The 20,209-nt window shown below is 45.7% G+C and overlaps 1 long non-coding RNA gene across 1 annotated transcript; it reads right to left on the bottom strand.

Annotated features, from left to right (window-relative positions):
- Window positions 1–3,376: 3,376 nt before the first annotated feature.
- On the bottom strand, window positions 3,377–10,568 carry LOC127922168 (uncharacterized). The gene is made up of 4 exons (XR_008110578.1): window positions 10,533–10,568; window positions 8,977–9,018; window positions 5,005–5,088; window positions 3,377–4,220 (listed from the first exon to the last, which is right to left on the bottom strand). It is a non-coding gene; the product is annotated as an uncharacterized LOC127922168 (long non-coding RNA).
- Window positions 10,569–20,209: the final 9,641 nt, after the last annotated feature.

Here is a 20,209-nt window from a genome sequence, read left to right as displayed (position 1 = left end):
GGTGTGATAGTACTAGTGATGGTTGGGAGGGTAGTCTACAGTAGGTGTGATAGTACTAGTGATGGTTTTAGTCAACAGTAGGTGTGATAGTACTAGTGATGGTTGGGAGGGTAGTCTGCAGTAGGTGTGATAGTACTAGTGAGGGTTGGGAGGGTAGTCTGCAGTAGGTGTGATAGTACTAGTGAGGGTTGGGAGGGTAATCTGCAGTAGGTGTGATAGTACTAGTGAGGGTTGGGAGGGTAGTCAACAGTAGGTGTTAGTACTAGTGATGGTTGGGAGGGTAGTCTGCAGTAGGTGTGATAGTACTAGTGATGGTTGGGAGGGTAGTCTATATTAGGTGTGATAGTACTAGTGATGGTTGGGAGGGTAGTCTGCAGTAGGTGTGATAGTACTAGTGATGGTTGGGAGGGTAGTCTACAGTAGGTGTGATAGTACTAGTGATGGTTGGGAGGGTAGTCTACAGTAGGTGTGATAGTACTAGTGAGGGTTGGGAGGGTAGTCTGCAGTAGGTGTGATAGTACTAGTGATGGTTGGGAGGGTAGTCTACAGTAGGTGTGATAGTACTAGTGATGGTTGGGAGGGTAGTCTACAGTAGGTGTGATAGTACTAGTGATGGTTGGGAGGGTAGTCTGCAGTAGGTGTGATAGTACTAGTGATGGTTGGGAGGGTAGTCTACAGTAGGTGTGATAGTACTAGTGATGGTTGGGAGGGTAGTCTACAGTAGGTGTGATAGTATTAGTGATGGTTGGGAGGGTAGTCTGCAGTAGGTGTGATAGTACTAGTGACCATAATACAGTCTTTATTGGACTGGATAATGACCATAATAGTCTTTATTGGACTGGATAATGACCATAATACAGTCTTTATTTGGCTGGATAATGACCATAATACAGTCTGTATTGGACTGGATAATGACCATAATACAGTCTATATTGGACTGGATAATGACCATAATACAGTCTTTATTGGACTGGATAATGACCATAATAGTCTTTATTGGACTGGATAATGACCATAATACAGTCTTTATTGGACTGGATAATGACCATAATACAGTCTTTATTGGACTGGATAATGACCATAATACAGTCTTTATTGGACTGGATAATGACCATAATAGTCTTTATTGGACTGGATAATGACCATAATACAGTCTTTATTGGACTGGATAATGACCATAATACAGTCTTTATTGGACTGGATAATGACCATAATACAATCTTTATTGGACTGGATAATGACCATAATACAGTCTTTATTGGACTGGATAATGACCATAATAGTCTTTATTGGACTGGATAATGACCATAATAGTCTTTATTGGACTGGATAATGACCATAATAGTCTTTATTGGACTGGATAATGACCATAATACAGTCTTTATTGGACTGGATAATGACCATAATACAGTCTTTATTGGACTGGATAATGACCATAATAGTCTTTATTGGACTGGATAATAACCATAATACAGTCTACATTGGACTGGAAAATGACCATAATATAGTCTGTATTGGACTGGATAATGACCATAATATAGTCTTTATTGGACTGGATAATGACCATAAAACAGTCTTTATTGTACTGGATAATGACCATAATACAGTCTTTATTGGGCTGGATAATGACCATAATAGTCTTTATTGGACTGGATAATGACCATAATACAGTCTATATTTGACTGGATAATGACCATAATACAGTCTTTATTGGACTGGATAATGACCATAATAGTCTTTATTGGACTGGATAATGACCATAATACAGTCTTTATTGGACTGGATAATGACCATAATAGTCTTTATTGGACTGGATAATGACCATAATACAGTCTTTATTGGACTGGATAATGACCATAATAGTCTTTATTGGACTGGATAATGACCATAATACAGTCTTTATTGGACTGGATAATGACCATAATACAGTTTTTATTGGACTGGATAATGACCATAATATAGTCTATATTGGACTGGATAATGACCATAATACAGTCTATATTGGACTGGATAATGACCATAATACAGTCTTTATTTGGCTGGATAATGACCATAATACAGACCATAATAGTTCTGTTGTTTCCCTCCAGACATCCAGCGGAAGAGTGATGTCATCCAAAGCGCTTCATCCTCATCGTTGTCAACGGTAACGACAGCAGAGGCCGAACCCCCGACCCCGCCAACGGAGGACAGCACCAGCACCCCACGCACCCAGATAACAGTGGCCAAGAAACAGCAGTGGGCCAAACTGGCCTCCACACCAGGCACAGAGGGCTCTCACAGCCTGCTCTACGGGGCTTGTGACTCGGATAGCAGCTCAGGAAAGGCCCAGGTCTCAACCTCCAAACAGGCCTGGAGCCAGAAGACGTTAGTGGAGGCCGGGCTGGACAGGAGGAGGTGTGATGATTTAGACTGGGAGCATCAGGGACAATGTAGCACCTCCTTCTGTGAGCCTCCTCCCCCTGTCCACACCGCAGTCCCAGAGTTCACCAACCCGATAGGAGGTTACGCTGAGATCTGTGTCTCCTCCTGTATGGTGAAGTCCTCGGGGTCAGGGGCCTATCTCCAGACCCTGGACAGGAGCAGCCGAGCCTGGGTACTGTCCACAGGAAAGAGCCAGGCTGCCGACGAGTCCTACTCGCGTCTAGGCCTCCTCCCCAACTGCTTCGCTGAGCTGAGGCAACGCACAGAAGGAGACAACAACATTTGGTACAACCCTATTCCAGAGGAGGAGGACGTGTTGCGTGGCATCGGAGGTTTAGGACGTTTAAGAGGAGGAGGAGGAGGTGGAGGAGGGAGGTGGGGGTGGAGGAGGTGGAGGAGAAAGAGGAGGAGGTGGCGGAGGAGGAGGAGGTGGAGGAGGAGGTGGGGGTGGAGGAGGTGGAGGAGGAGGTGGGGGTGGAGGAGGTGGAGGAGAAAGAGGAGGAGGTGGCGGGTGGAGGAGGAGGTGGGGGGTGGAGGAGGAGGTGGAGGAGAAAGAGGAGGAGGTGGCGGAGGAGGAGGAGGTGGAGGAGGAGGAGGAGGAGGAGGAGGAGGTGGAGGAGGAGGAGGAGGTGGAGGTTTAGGAGGAGGAGGAGGAGGGGAGGGGTGTTAGGTTAGACAGTGAGAACCCCTGGAGGAGGAGGGAGACAGAGGGGCTGTCAGAGACGTCGAGGGAATCCCCAGATGAGGAGCCAGCGACGGGCAGGGATGGTGGTGAGCCCTGGCACCGGTGGAGGTGGAGGGGCCTCCCGTTTAGAGCGTCATGCCACCCAGAACCAGTGCCCTTCAGGTGGCTCCAGCCCAGACAGCGCCCATCAGACCAAAGCCATCACATTAGACAGCTCAGCCTGCAGTAGGAGAGACAGAGACGGAGACAGCCCAGGTAAGTACATACTGTAGAACAAGCTACTGTAGCCACCTACAGATAACTACTGTAGAACAAGCTACTGTAGCCACCTACAGATAACTACTGTAGTCACATGATTCATATGATACAGGTACTGTAGTCACCTACAGATAACTACTGTAGCTACATGAAGGTAGTGTAGTCACCTACAGATAACAGATAACTACTGTAGCTACTTGAAGGTAGTGTAGTCACCTACATATAACTACTGTAGCTACATGAAGGTGGTGTAGTCACCTACAGATAACTACTGTAGCTACATGAAGGTAGTGTAGTCACCTACAGATAACTACTGTAGCTACATGAAGGTAGTGTAGTCACCTACAGATAACTACTGTAGCTACATGAAGGTAGTGTAGTCACCTACAGATAACTACTGTAGCTACATGAAGGTAGTGTAGTCACCTACAGATAACTACTGTAGCTACATGAAGGTAGTGTAGTCACCTACAGATAACTACTGTAGCTACATGAAGGTAGTGTAGTCACCTACAGATAACTACTGTAGCTACATGAAGGTAGTGTAGTCACCTACAGATAACTACTGTAGCTACATGAAGGTAGTGTAGTCACCTACAGATAACAGATAACTACTGTAGCTACATGAAGGTAGTGTAGTCACCTACAGATAACTACTGTAGCTACATGAAGGTAGTGTAGTCACCTACAGATAACTACTGTAGCTACATGAAGGTAGTGTAGTCACCTACAGATAACTACTGTAGCTACATGAAGGTAGTGTAGTCACCTACAGATAACTACTGTAGCCACATGAAGGTAGTGTAGTCACCTACAGATAACTACTGATGCTACATGAAGGTAGTGTAGTCACCTACAGATAACAGATAACTACTGTAGCTACATGAAGGTAGTGTAGTCACCTACAGATAACTACTGTAGCTACATGAAGGTAGTGTAGTCACCTACAGATAACAGATAACTACTGTAGCTACATGAAGGTAGTGTAGTCACCTACAGATAACTACTGTAGCTACATGAAGGTAGTGTAGTCACCTACAGATAACTACTGTAGCTACATGAAGGTAGTGTAGTCACCTACAGATAACTACTGATGCTACATGAAGGTAGTGTAGTCACCTACAGATAACTACTGTAGCTACATGAAGGTAGTGTAGTCACCTACAGATAACTACTGTAGCTACATGAAGGTAGTGTAGTCACCTACAGATAACTACTGTAGCCACATGAAGGTAGTGTAGTCACCTACAGATAACTACTGTAGCTACATGAAGGTAGTGTAGTCACCTACAGATAACTACTGTAGCTACATGAAGGTGGTGTAGTCACCTACAGATAACTACTATAGCTACATGAAGGTAGTGTAGTCACCTACAGATAACTACTGTAGCTACATGAAGGTAGTGTAGTCACCTACAGATAACTACTGTAGCTACATGAAGGTAGTGTAGTCACCTACAGATAACTACTGTAGCTACATGAAGGTAGTGTAGTCACCTACAGATAACAGATAACTACTGTAGCTACATGAAGGTAGTGTAGTCACCTACAGATAACTACTGTAGCTACATGAAGGTAGTGTAGTCACCTACAGATAACAGATAACTACTGTAGCTACATGAAGGTAGTGTAGTCACCTACAGATAACTACTGTAGCTACATGAAGGTAGTGGAGTCACCTACAGATAACTACTGTAGCTACATGAAGGTAGTGTAGTCACCTACAGATAACAGATAACTACTGTAGCTACATGAAGGTAGTGTAATCACCTACAGATAACTACTGTAGCTACATGAAGGTAGTGTAGTCACCTACAGATAACTACTGTAGCCACATGAAGGTAGTGTAGTCACCTACAGATAACTACTGTAGCTACATGAAGGTAGTGTAGTCACCTACAGATAACTACTGTAGCTACATGAAGGTAGTGTAGTCACCTACAGATAACTACTGTAGCTACATGAAGGTAGTGTAGTCACCTACAGATAACTACTGTAGCTACATGAAGGTAGTGTAGTCACCTACAGATAACTACTGTAGCCACATGAAGGTAGTGTAGTCACCTACAGATAACTACTGATGCTACATGAAGGTAGTGTAGTCACCTACAGATAACAGATAACTACTGTAGCTACATGAAGGTAGTGTAGTCACCTACAGATAACTACTGTAGCTACATGAAGGTAGTGTAGTCACCTACAGATAACTACTGTAGCTACATGAAGGTAGTGTAGTCACCTACAGATAACAGATAACTACTGTAGCTACATGAAGGTAGTGTAGTCACCTACAGATAACTACTGTAGCTACATGAAGGTAGTGTAGTCACCTACAGATAACTACTGTAGCCACATGAAGGTAGTGTAGTCACCTACATATAACTACTGTAGCTACATGAAGGTAGTGTAGTCACCTACAGATAACTACTGTAGCCACATGAAGGTAGTGTAGTCACCTACAGATAACTACTGTAGCTACATGAAGGTAGTGTAGTCACCTACAGATAACTACTGTAGCTACATGAAGGTAGTGTAGTCACCTACAGATAACTACTGTAGCTACATGAAGGTAGTGTGGTCACCTACAGATAACTACTGTAGCTACATGAAGGTAGTGTGGTCACCTACAGATAACTACTGTAGCTACATGAAGGTAGTGTAGTCACCTACAGATAACAGATAGCTACTGTAGCTACATGAAGGTAGTGTAGTCACCTACAGATAACTACTGTAGCTACATGAAGGTAGTGTAGTCACCTACAGATAACTACTGTAGCTACATGAAGGTAGTGTAGTCACCTACAGATAACTACTGTAGCTACATGAAGGTAGTGTAGTCACCTACAGATAACTACTGTAGCCACATGAAGGTAGTGTAGTCACCTACAGATAACAGATAACTACTGTAGCTACATGAAGGTAGTGTAGTCACCTACAGATAACTACTGTAGCTACATGAAGGTAGTGTAGTCACCTACAGATAACTACTGTAGCTACATGAAGGTAGTGTAGTCACCTACAGATAACTACTGTAGCTACATGAAGGTAGTGTAGTCACCTACAGATAACTACTGTAGCCACATGAAGGTAGTGTAGTCACCTACAGATAACAGATAACTACTGTAGCTACATGAAGGTAGTGTAGTCACCTACAGATAACTACTGTAGCTACATGAAGGTAGTGTAGTCACCTACAGATAACTACTGTAGCTACATGAAGGTAGTGTAGTCACCTACAGATAACTACTGTAGCTACATGAAGGTAGTGTAGTCACCTACAGATAACAGATAACTACTGTAGCTACATGAAGGTAGTGTAGTCACCTACAGATAACAGATAACTACTGTAGCTACATGAAGGTAGTGTAGTCACCTACAGATAACTACTGTAGCTACATGAAGGTAGTGTAGTCACCTACAGATAACTACTGTAGCTACATGAAGGTAGTGTAGTCACCTACAGATAACTACTGTAGCTACATGAAGGTACTGTAGTCACCTACAGATAACTACTGTAGCTACATGAAGGTAGTGTAGTCACCTACAGATAACTACTGTAGCTACATGAAGGTAGTGTAGTCACCTACAGATAACAGATAACTACTGTAGCTACATGAAGGTAGTGTAGTCACCTACAGATAACTACTGTAGCTACATGAAGGTAGTGTAGTCACCTACAGATAACAGATAACTACTGTAGCTACATGAAGGTAGTGTAGTCACCTACAGATAACTACTGTAGCTACATGAAGGTAGTGTAGTCACCTACAGATAACTACTGTAGCTACATGAAGGTAGTGTAGTCACCTACAGATAACTACTGTAGCCACATGAAGGTAGTGTAGTCACCTACAGATAACTACTGTAGCTACATGAAGGTAGTGTAGTCACCTACAGATAACTACTGTAGCTACATGAAGGTAGTGTAGTCACCTACAGATAACTACTGTAGCTACATGAAGGTAGTGTAGTCACCTACAGATAACTACTGTAGCTACATGAAGGTACTGTAGTCACCTACAGATAACTACTGTAGCTACATGAGGGTAGTGTAGTCACCTACAGATAACAGATAACTACTGTAGATGAAGGTACTGTAGTCACCTACAGATAACTACTGTAGCTAGATGAAGGTAGTGTAGTCACCTACAGATAACTACTGTAGCTACATGAAGGTAGTGTAGTCACCTACAGATAACTACTGTAGCTACATGAAGGTAGTGTAGTCACCTACAGATAACTACTGTAGCTACATGAAGGTAGTGTAGTCACCTACAGATAACTACTGTAGCTACATGAAGGTAGTGTAGTCACCTACAGATAACTACTGTAGCTACATGAAGGTACTGTAGTCACCTACAGATAACTACTGTAGCCACATGAAGGTAGTGTAGTCACCTACAGATAACTACTGTAGCTACTTGAAGGTAGTGTAGTCACCTACATATAACTACTGTAGCTACATGAAGGTAGTGTAGTCACCTACAGATAACTACTGTAGCCACATGAAGGTGGTGTAGTCACCTACAGATAACTACTGTAGCTACTTGAAGGTAGTGTAGTCACCTACAGATAACTACTGTAGCTACATGAAGGTAGTGTAGTCACCTACATATAACTACTGTAGCTACATGAAGGTAGTGTAGTCACCTACAGATAACTACTGTAGCCACATGAAGGTAGTGTAGTCACCTACAGATAACTACTGTAGCTACTTGAAGGTAGTGTAGTCACCTACATATAACTACTGTAGCTACATGAAGGTAGTGTAGTCACCTACAGATAACTACTGTAGCCACATGAAGGTGGTGTAGTCACCTACAGATAACTACTGTAGCTACATGAAGGTAGTGTAGTCACCTACAGATAACTACTGATGCTACATGAAGGTAGTGTAGTCACCTACAGATAACAGATAACTACTGTAGCTACATGAAGGTAGTGTAGTCACCTACAGATAACAGATAACTACTGTAGCTACATGAATGTAGTGTAGTCACCTACAGATAACTACTGTAGCCACATGAAGGTAGTGTAGTCACCTACAGATAACTACTGTAGCTACATGAAGGTAGTGTAGTCACCTACAGATAACTACTGTAGCTACATGAAGGTAGTGTAGTCACCTACAGATAACTACTGTAGCTATATGAAGGTAGTGTAGTCACCTACAGATAACTACTGTAGCTACATGAAGGTAGTGTAGTCACCTACAGATAACTACTATAGCTACATGAAGGTAGTGTAGTCACCTACAGATAACAGATAACTACTGTAGCTACATGAAGGTAGTGTAGTCACCTACAGATAACTACTGTAGCCACATGAAGGTAGTGTAGTCACCTACAGATAACTACTGTAGCTACATGAAGGTAGTGTAGTCACCTACAGATAACTACTGATGCTACATGAAGGTAGTGTAGTCACCTACAGATAACTACTGTAGCTACATGAAGGTAGTGTAGTCACCTACAGATAACAGATAACTACTGTAGCTACATGAAGGTAGTGTAGTCACCTACAGATAACAGATAACTACTGTAGCTACATGAAGGTAGTGTAGTCACCTACAGATAACTACTGTAGCTACATGAAGGTAGTGTAGTCACCTACAGATAACTACTGTAGCTACATGAAGATAGTGTAGTCACCTACAGATAACTACTGTAGCTACATGAAGGTAGTGTAGTCACCTACAGATAACAGATAACTACTGTAGCTACATGAATGTAGTGTAGTCACCTACAGATAACTACTGTAGCTACATGAAGGTAGTGTAGTCACCTACAGATAACTACTGTAGCCACATGAAGGTAGTGTAGTCACCTACAGATAACTACTGTAGCTACTTGAAGGTAGTGTAGTCACCTACAGATAACAGATAACTACTGTAGCTACATGAAGGTAGTGTAGTCACCTACAGATAACAGATAACTACTGTAGCTACATGAAGGTAGTGTAGTCACCTACAGATAACTACTGTAGCTACATGAAGGTAGTGTAGTCACCTACAGATAACTACTGTAGCTACATGAAGGTAGTGTAGTCACCTACAGATAACTACTGTAGCCACATGAAGGTAGTGTAGTCACCTACAGATAACTACTGATGCTACATGAAGGTAGTGTAGTCACCTACAGATAACTACTGATGCTACATGAAGGTAGTGGAGTCACCTACAGATAACTACTGTAGCTACATGAAGGTAGTGTAGTCACCTACAGATAACTACTGTAGCTACATGAAGGTAGTGTAGTCACCTACAGATAACAGATAACTACTGTAGCTACATGAAGGTAGTGTAGTCACCTACAGATAACTACTGTAGCTACATGAAGGTAGTGTAGTCACCTACAGATAACTACTGTAGCTACATGAAGGTAGTGTAGTCACCTACATATAACTACTGTAGCTACATGAAGGTAGTGTAGTCACCTACAGATAACTACTGTAGCCACATGAAGGTAGTGTAGTCACCTACAGATAACTACTGATGCTACATGAAGGTAGTGTAGTCACCTACAGATAACAGATAACTACTGTAGCTACATGAAGGTAGTGTAGTCACCTACAGATAACTACTGTAGCTACATGAAGGTAGTGTAGTCACCTACAGATAACAGATAACTACTGTAGCTACATGAAGGTAGTGTAGTCACCTACAGATAACTACTGTAGCTACATGAAGGTAGTGTAGTCACCTACAGATAACTACTGTAGCTACATGAAGGTACTGTAGTCACCTACAGATAACAGATAACTACTGTAGCTACATGAAGGTAGTGTAGTCACCTACAGATAACTACTGTAGCTACATGAAGGTAGTGTAGTCACCTACATGAAGGTAGTGTAGTCACCTACAGATAACTACTGTAGCTACATGAAGGTAGTGTAGTCACCTACAGATAACTACTGTAGCTACATGAAGGTACTGTAGTCACCTACAGATAACAGATAACTACTGTAGCTACATGAAGGTAGTGTAGTCACCTACAGATAACTACTGTAGCTACATGAAGGTACTGTAGTCACCTACAGATAACAGATAACTACTGTAGCTACATGAAGGTAGTGTAGTCACCTACAGATAACTACTGTAGCTACATGAAGGTAGTGTAGTCACCTACAGATAACTACTGTAGCTACATGAAGGTAGTGTAGTCACCTACAGATAACAGATAACTACTGTAGCTACATGAAGGTAGTGTAGTCACCTACAGATAACAGATAACTACTGTAGCCACATGAAGGTAGTGTAGTCACCTACAGATAACTACTGTAGCTACATGAAGGTAGTGTAGTCACCTACAGATAACAGATAACTACTGTAGCTACATGAAGGTAGTGTAGTCACCTACAGATAACAGATAACTGTAGCTACATGAAGGTAGTGTAGTCACCTACAGATAACTACTGTAGCTACATGAAGGTAGTGTAGTCACCTACAGATAACAGATAACTACTGTAGCTACATGAAGGTAGTGTAGTCACCTACAGATAACAGATAACTGTAGCTACATGAAGGTAGTGTAGTCACCTACAGATAACTACTGTAGCTACATGAAGGTAGTGTAGTCACCTACAGATAACTACTGTAGCTACATGAAGGTAGTGTAGTCACCTACAGATAACTACTGTAGCTACATGAAGGTAGTGTAGTCACCTACAGATAACAGATAACTACTGTAGCTACATGAAGGTAGTGTAGTCACCTACAGATAACTACTGTAGCTACATGAAGGTAGTGTAGTCACCTACAGATAACAGATAACTACTGTAGCTACATGAAGGTAGTGTAGTCACCTACAGATAACTACTGTAGCTACATGAAGGTAGTGTAGTCACCTACAGATAACTACTGTAGCTACATGAAGGTAGTGTAGTCACCTACAGATAACTACTGTAGCTACATGAAGGTACTGTAGTCACCTACAGATAACAGATAACTACTGTAGCTACATGAAGGTAGTGTAGTCACCTACAGATAACAGATAACTACTGTAGCTACATGAAGGTAGTGTAGTCACCTACAGATAACTACTGTAGCTACATGAAGGAAGTGTAGTCACCTACAGATAAAGGTACAGTCACTACAGATAACTACTGTAGCTACATGAAGGTAGTGTAGTCACCTACAGATAACTACTGTAGCTACATGAAGGTAGTGGAGTCACCTACAGATAACTACTGTAGCTACATGAAGGTAGTGTAGTCACCTACAGATAACAGATAACTACTGTAGCTACATGAAGGTAGTGTAGTCACCTACAGATAACAGATAACTACTGTAGCTACATGAAGGTACTGTAGTCACCTACAGATAACTACTGTAGCTACATGAAGGTAGTGTAGTCACCTACAGATAACTACTGTAGCTACATGAAGGTAGTGTAGTCACCTACAGATAACTACTGTAGCTACATGAAGGTAGTGGAGTCACCTACAGATAACTACTGTAGCTACATGAAGGTAGTGTAGTCACCTACAGATAACAGATAACTACTGTAGCTACATGAAGGTAGTGTAGTCACCTACAGATAACAGATAACTACTGTAGCTACATGAAGGTAGTGTAGTCACCTACAGATAACTACTGTAGCTACACGAAGGTAGTGTAGTCACCTACAGATAACTACTGAAGCTACTTGAAGGTAGTGTAGTCACCTATAGATAACTACTGTAGCTACATGAAGGTAGTGTAGTCACCTACAGATAACAGATAACTACTGTAGCTACATGAAGGTAGTGTAGTCACCTACAGATAACTACTGTAGCTACTTGAAGGTAGTGTAGTCACCTACAGATAACTACTGTAGCTACATGGAGGTAGTGTAGTCACCTACAGATAACTACTGTAGCCACATGAAGGTAGTGTAGTCACCTACAGATAACTACTGATGCTATATGACATCTTTCTCCTCTCTTCTCTCCCTCTCTCTTCGCTCCATCCTTCTCCTCTCTCCTTCTCTCTCTTCTCTCCATCAACCTCCTCTCTCCATCCCTCTCCTCTCTCCATCATCTCTCCTCTCTCCATCATCTCTCCTCTCTCCATCCCTCTCCTCTCTCCATCATCTCCTCTCTCCATCATCTCTCCTCTCTCCTCTCTCTCTCCATCAACCTCCTCTCTCTCTCTCATCCCTCTCCTCTCTCCATCATCTCTCCTCTCTCCATTATCTCCATCCCTCTCCTCTCTCCATCCCTCTCCTCTCTCATCATCTCTCCTCTCTCCATCCCTCTCCTCTCTCCATCCATCTCTCTCTCTCATCCCTCCTCTCTCCATTCCCTCCTCTCCATCATCTCTCCTCTCTCATCCCTCTCCTCTCTCCATTCCCTCCCTCTCTCCATCCCTCCCTCTCTCCATCATCTCTCTCTCTCTCTCCATCCACCCTCCTCTCCATCATCTCTCCTCTCCATCATCCTCTCCTCTCTCCATCATCTCTCCTCTCTCCATCATCTCTCCATTATCTCCATCCCCTCCTCTCTCCATCATCTCCTCTCTCCATCTCCCCTCCATCTCTCCCTCCATCATCTCTCCTCTCTCCATCATCTCTCCTCTCTCCATCATCTCTCCTCTCTCCATCATCTCCCTCTCTCCATCATCTCCATCATCTCTTCCCCTCCTCTCTCCATCATCTCTCCTCTCTCCATCATCTCTCCTCTCTCCATCATCCATTATCTCCATTCCCTCCTCTCTCCATCATCTCTCCTCTCTCCATCATCTCTCCTCTCTCCATCATCTCTCCTCTCTCCATCATCTCTCCATCTCTCCATTCCCTCCTCTCCCCATCATCTCTCTCTCCATCATCCTCTCTCCATCATCTCTCCATCATCTCTCCTCTCTCCATTCCCTCCTCTCTCCATCATCTCTCTCCATCTCTCCATCTCTCCACTCTCTCACCATCTCTCCTCTCTCCATCATCTCTCCATTATCTCCATTCCCCTCCTCTCTCCATCATCTCTCCTCTCTCCATCATCTCTCCTCTCTCCATCATCTCTCCTCTCTCCATCATCTCTCCATTATCTCCATTCCCCTCCTCTCTCCATCATCTCTCCTCTCTCCATCTCTCCATCTCTCCATCTCTCCATCATCTCTCCATCTCTCTCCCATCATCTCTCCATCTATCTCCATCATCTCCTCCTCTCTCCATCATCTCTCCTCTCTCCATCATCTCTCCTCTCTCCATCATCCCTCCTCCTCTCTCCATCATCTCTCCATTATCTCCATCTCTCCTCCTCTCTCCTCATCTCTCCATCTCTCCATCTCTCCTCTCTCCATCATCTCTCTCATCTCTCCTCTCTCCATCATCTCTCCTCTCTCCATCTCTCCACTCTCCATCATCTCTCCTCTCATCATCTCCTCTCTCCATCATCTCATCTCTCCATCTCTCCTCTCTCCATCATCTCTCCTCTCTCCATCATCTCTCCTCTCTCCATCATCTCCTCTCTCCATCATCTCCATTATCTCCATTCCCCTCCTCTCTCCATCATCTCTCCATCTCTCCATCTCTCCATCTCTCCTCTCTCCATCATCTCTCCTCTCTCCATCATCTCTCTCTCCATCATCTCCTCCCATCATCTCTCCATCTCTCCATCATCTCTCCTCTCTCCATCATCTCTCCTCTCTCCATCATCTCTCCACTCTCCATCATCCTCTCTCCATCATCTCTCCTCTCTCCATCATCTCTCCTCTCTCCATCTCTCTCCTCTCTCCATCATCTCTCCTCTCCATCATCTCTCCTCCATCCTCCTCTCTCCATCATCTCTCCTCTCTCCATCTCTCCTCTCTCCATCATCTCTCCATCTCTCCATCATCTCTCCATCTCTCCATTCCCTCCTCTCTCCATCATCTCTCCTCTCTCCATCATCTCTCCTCTCTCCATCATCTCTCCTCTCTCCATCATCTCTCCATCTCTCCATTCCCCTCTCTCTCCATCATCTCTCCTCTCTCCATCATCTCCATCTCTCCATTCCCCATCTCTCTCTCTCCATCATCTCTCCATTATCTCCATTCCCTCCTCTCTCCATCATCTCTCTCTCCATCTCCATCATCTCTCCATCTCTCTCCTCCATCATCTCTCCTCTCTCCATCATCTCTCCTCTCTCCATCATCTCTCCTCTCTCCATCTCTCCATCATCTCTCCTCTCTCCATCATCTCTCCATCTCCATCTCCATCCTCTCTCCATCATCTCCATCATCTCCATTCTCCTCTCTCCATCATCTCTCCTCTCTCCATCATCTCCATCCTCCATCTCCATCATCTCTCCTCTCTCCATCTCTCCATCTCTCCATCTCCATCATCTCCTCCTCTCTCCATCATCTCTCCACTCTCCATCATCTCATCCTCCTCCATCCTCCACTCTCCATCATCTCTCCTCTCTCCATTCCCCTCCTCTCTCCATCATCTCTCCTCTCTCCATCATCTCTCTCTCCATCTCCCATCATCTCCATCTCCTCCTCTCTCCATCATCTCTCCATCTCCATTCCCTCCTCTCTCCATCATCTCTCCTCTCTCCATCTCTCTCCATCATCTCCATTCCCCTCCTCTCTCCATCATCTCTCCTCTCTCCATCATCTCTCCATCTCTCCATCTCTCCTCTCTCCATCATCTCTCCTCTCTCCATCATCTCTCCTCTCTCCATCATCTCCCTCTCTCTCTCTCCATCATCTCTCCTCCATCTCTCCATCATCTCCATTCTCTCCATTCTCCTCCTCTCTCCATCATCTCTCCTCTCTCCATCATCTCCCTCTCTCCATCTCTCCATCTCCATCCATCTCTCCATCATCTCTCCTCTCCATCATCTCTCTCTCTCCATCATCTCCTCTCCCATCATCTCTCCATCTCTCCATCATCTCTCCATCTCTCCATCATCTCTCCTCTTCCATCTCCATCCTCTCTCCATCATCTCTCTCTCCATCATCTCTCCTCATCTCCATCTCTCCATCTCCATCATCTCCTCTCTCCATCATCTCTCCATCTCTCCATTCCCCTCCATCTCCATCATCTCTCCATCCCATCATCTCTCCTCTCTCCATCATCTCTCCTCTCTCCATCTCTCTCCTCTCTCCATCATCTCCATCTCTCCATCATCTCTCCATCATCTCTCCTCTCCATCTCTCCACTCTCCATCCTCTCTCCATCATCTTCCTCTCTCTCTCCATCATCTCTCCTCTCTCCATCATCTCTCCCTCTCCATTCTCCTCTCTCCATCATCTCTCTCCATCATCTCTCCTCTCTCCATCATCTCCCCTCCTCTCTCCATCATCTCTCCTCTCTCCATTCTCTCCTCTCTCCATCATCTCTCCTCTCTCCATCTCTCCATCTCTCCATCATCTCTCCTCTCTCCATCATCTCTCCATCATCTCTCCTCTCCATCATCTCTCCTCTCTCCATCATCTCTCCTCTCTCCATCATCTCTCTCTCTCCATCATCTCTCCTCTCTCCATCTCTCATCTCTCCTCTCTCCATCATCTCTCCTCTCCATCATCTCTCCTCTCTCCATCATCTCTCCTCTCCATCATCTCTCCTCTCTCCATCATCTCCCTCTCTCCATCATCTCTCCTCTCCATCATCTCTCCTCTCTCCATCATCTCTCCTCTCTCCATCATCTCTCCTCTCTCCATCATCTCCTCTCTCCATCATCTCTCCTCTCCATCATCTCTCTCTCATCTCCATCATCTCTCCTCTCTCCATCATCTCTCCTCTCCATCATCTCTCCTCTCTCCATCATCTCTCTCCTCTCTCCATCATCATCTCCTCTCTCCATCATCTCTCCTCTCCATCTCTCCATCATCATCTCTCCTCTCTCCATCATCTCTTTGACCATCATCTCTCCATCCATCTCTCCTCTCTCCATCATCTCTCCATCATCTCTCCATCTCTCTCATCATCTCTCCTCTCCATCATCTCCATCATCTCTCCTCTCTCCATCATCTCTCCTCTTCCATCATCTCTCCTCTCTCCATCATCTCTCCTCTCTCCATCATCTTCCTATCTCCATCATCTCTCCTCTCTCCATCATCTCCAATCATCTCTCCTCCATCATCTCTCCATCTCTCCATCATCTCTCCTCTCTCCATCATCTCTCCTCTCCATCATCTCTCTCCATCATCTCCATCATCATCTTCCTCTCTCCATCATCTCTCCTCTCTCCATCATCTCTCCTCTCTCCATCATCTCCAAAATCCTCCTTCCATCATCTCTCCTCTCTCCATCATCTCTCCTCTCTCCATCATCTCTCCTCTCTCCATCATCTCTCCTCTCTCCATCATCTCCTCCCATCATCTCCTCTCTCCATCATCTCTCCTCTCCATCATCTCTCCTCTCTCCATCATCTCTCCTCTCTCCATCATCTCTCCTCATCTCCATCTTCCATCTCTCCTCTCTCCATCATCTCTCTCATCTCCCTCCTCCATCCATCTCCCATCTCTCCATCATCTCCTCCCATCATCTCTCCTCTCTCCATCTCTCCCTCTCTCCTCCATCATCTCCTCTCTCCATCTCTCTCTCATCATCTCTCCTCTCTCCATCATCTCTCCTCTCTCCATCATCTCTCCTCTCTCCATCATCTCTCCTCTCTCCATCATCTCTCCTCATCTCCCTCTCCATCATCTCTCCTCTCTCCATCATCTCTCCTCTCTCTCCATCATCTCTCCTCTCTCCATCATCTCTCCTCTCCATCTCTCCCTCTCTCCATCATCTCCTCCATCATCTCTCCTCTCCCATCATCTCTCCTCCTCATCTCCTCTCCATCATCTCTCCTTCTCCATCATCTCATCATCTCTCCTCTCTCCATCATCCTCCATCATCTCTCCTCTCCATCTCTCCTGTCTCCATCATCTCTCCATCATCTCCTCTCCATCATCTCTCCTCTCTCCATCATCTCTCCTCTCTCCATCATCTCTCCTCTCTCTCCATCCATCTCTCCTCTCTCCATCATCTCTCCTCTCTCCATCATCTCAGATGTAATCCATCATCTCCTCTTCCAGGTGGATCTCTCCTCTCTCCATCATCCTCTCTCCATCATCTCTCCTCTCTCCATCATCTCTCCTCCATCATCTTCTCTCTCCATCATCTCCTGGTCCATCATTCCTTTCTCCATCATGAAGAAACTCCCATCTCCTCCATCATCTCTCCTCTCCATCCATCTCTCCTCTCTCCATCATCCATCATCCATCTCCCATCATCTTCCTCTTCCATCATCTCTAATCATCATCCCTCCCATCATCCATCATTCCTCTCCTCATCATCTCTCCTCTCTCATCATCTCCATCTCTCCTCTCCATCATCTCTCCTCTCCTCTCCATCATCATCCTCTTCCATCATCTCTCCTCATCATCCATCATCTTCCAGGAGGATCTGATCATCTCTCCTGAGCTTCATCTCCATCTCCCATCATCTTCCCATCATCTCTCCTCTCTCCATCATCTCTCCTCTCTCCATCATCTCTCCCTCCATCATCTCCATCACCATCATCTTCTCTCTCCATCATCTCTCCTCTCTCCATCATCTCTCCTCTCCATCATCTCTCTCATCTCTCTCCATCATCTCTCCTGCCTCCATCATCTCTCCTCATCTCCATCCATCATCTCCTCTCTCCATCATCTCTCCACCATCTCTCCTCTCTCCATCATCTCTCCATCATCTCTCCTCTCCATCATCTCTCCATCATCTCTCCTCTCTCCATCATCTCTCATCTCTCCATCATCTCTCCTCTCTCCATCATCTCTCCTCTCTCCATCATCTCTCCTCTCTCCATCATCTCTCATCTCTCCATCATCTCTCATCTCTCCATCATCTCTCCTCTCTCCATCATCTCTCCTCTCTCCATCTCTCCTGTCTCCATCTCTCCTCTCCATTATCTCCATCATCCATCTCAGATGTAATTCAACAGATCCAGGTGAGGAACAGTCTTTCGGGGTTGCAGGTGGAGAAGGGGTGTTTCCAGCTCCGGAGGAGGTGTGTCAGTCCCCAGACAGCCCTGGGCCCAGAAGAAAGGGGGCGTGGCCAGCAGCATGATGGACAGGATCAAATCCCCAGGAATGGTCCGAAATCCTTTCCATGAAGATGAAGAAACTCCCCGAACTCCGCCGTAAACTCAGCCTGCGCTCCTCTCGCTCCCATCGCCACGGGAAGGAGGGGACGGGCCTGGAGGAGGGACGGAGGTGGAGAGGGGACATCACCCCCAGACGTCCGTAAGGAGCAGTCCAACGAGGTGATCAGCAGGTACCACCTGGACACTTCGGCCCGGGAGACCACAACGACGTTCCTCCAGGGGACGTTCCTCTGCCGCCAGTAAGGGGGCTACCTGAGCGACGGAGACTCACCTGAGCTGCTGCCCAAACAGGGTGGACCAGGGGACCCTCCTCGGCCCACAACCCCCTCTTCCACCACCCCGCTCCACCCACCACTCCAGCCAGGAGGGAGTGACCATGACCTCTGACCTGAGCTCGTTCAGAGTCTACAACTTGTCGGACCAGCCACGGTGCGCCCAGCGCGTCTCCGGCCTGCTTACGGTGCATCTCGTTGGGGTGGAGAAACTGCTGAGGGCCCCTAAACAGGACACCAGTAAGGAGGTGTTCTGTGCCATCCAGGTGATTTTTAATAAAGGGTCTGTCTGCCTGTCTCTTTGTCTGTCTGTCTGTCTGTCTGTCTGTCTGTCTGTCTGCCTGTCTGTCTGTCTGTCTGCCTGTCTGTCTCTTTCTCTGCCTGCCTGTCTGTCTGTCTGTCTGCCTGTCTCTTTCTCTGTCTGTCTGCCTGTCTCTGTCTGTCTGCCTGTCTGTCTGTCTGCCTGGCTGTCTGCCTGTCTCTTTCTCTCTGTCTGTCTGCCTGCCTGTCTGTCTGTCTGTCTGTCTGTCTGTCTGCCTGTCTGTCTGTCTGTCTGTCTGTCTGTCTGTCTGTCTGTCTGTCTGTCTGTCTGTCTGCCTGTCTCTTTCTCTGTCTGTCTGTCTGTCTGCCTGTCTGCCTGTCTGCCTGTCTGTCTGCCTGTCTCTTTCTCTGTCTGCCTGCCTGCCTGCCTGTCTGTCTGTCTGTCTGTCTGTCTGCCTGTCTGTCTCTTTCTCTGCCTGCTTGTCTGTCTGCCTGTCTCTTTCTGTCTGTCTGTCTGTCTGTCTGTCTGTCTGTCTGTCTGTCTGTCTGTCTGTCTGTCTCTTTCCCCTGCCTGCCTGCCTGTCTGTCTGTCTGTCTGTCTGTCTGTCTGTCTGTCTGTCTGTCTGTCTGTCTGTCTGTCTGCCTGTCTCTTTCTCTGTCTGTCTGTCTGTCTGTCTGTCTGACTGTCTGTCTGTCTGTCTCTTTCCCTGCCTGCCTGCCTGCCTGCCTGCCTGCCTGTCTGTCTGTCTGTCTGTCTGTCTGTCTGTCTGTCTGTCTGTCTGTCTGTCTGTCTGTCTGTCTCTTCCCTGCCTGCCTGCCTGTCTGTCTGTCTGTCTGTCTGTCTGTCTGTCTGCCTGTCTCTTTCCCTGCCTGCCTGCCTGCCTGCCTGCCTGCCTGTCTGTCTGTCTGTCTGTCTGTCTGTCTGTCTGTCTGTCTGTCTGTCTGCCTGTCTCTTTCTCTGTCTGCCTGTCTGCCTGTTTTCCTGTCTGCCTGTCTGTCTCTTTTCTCTGTCTGCCTGTCTGTCTGTCTGTCTGTCTGTCTGTCTGTCTGCCTGTCTGTCTGTCTGTCTGTCTGTCTGTCTGTCTGTCTGTCTGTCTGTCTGTCTGTCTGTCTGTCTGTCTGTCTGTCTGTCTGCCTGTCTCTTTCTTTCTCTGTCTGTCTGCAATGTATTTAGTATCATTGAGAATAACACCAACAGTGTAACTTATTTTCCATTGTGTTCATCAGGTGGATGGTGTAACCAGGGCCCGTACCG

This window comes from Oncorhynchus keta, unplaced genomic scaffold, assembly GCF_023373465.1.
Source record: "Oncorhynchus keta strain PuntledgeMale-10-30-2019 unplaced genomic scaffold, Oket_V2 Un_contig_24821_pilon_pilon, whole genome shotgun sequence".
Taxonomy (NCBI): Eukaryota; Metazoa; Chordata; class Actinopteri; order Salmoniformes; family Salmonidae; genus Oncorhynchus; species Oncorhynchus keta.
This window is presented reverse-complemented; position numbering and strand designations above follow the sequence as displayed.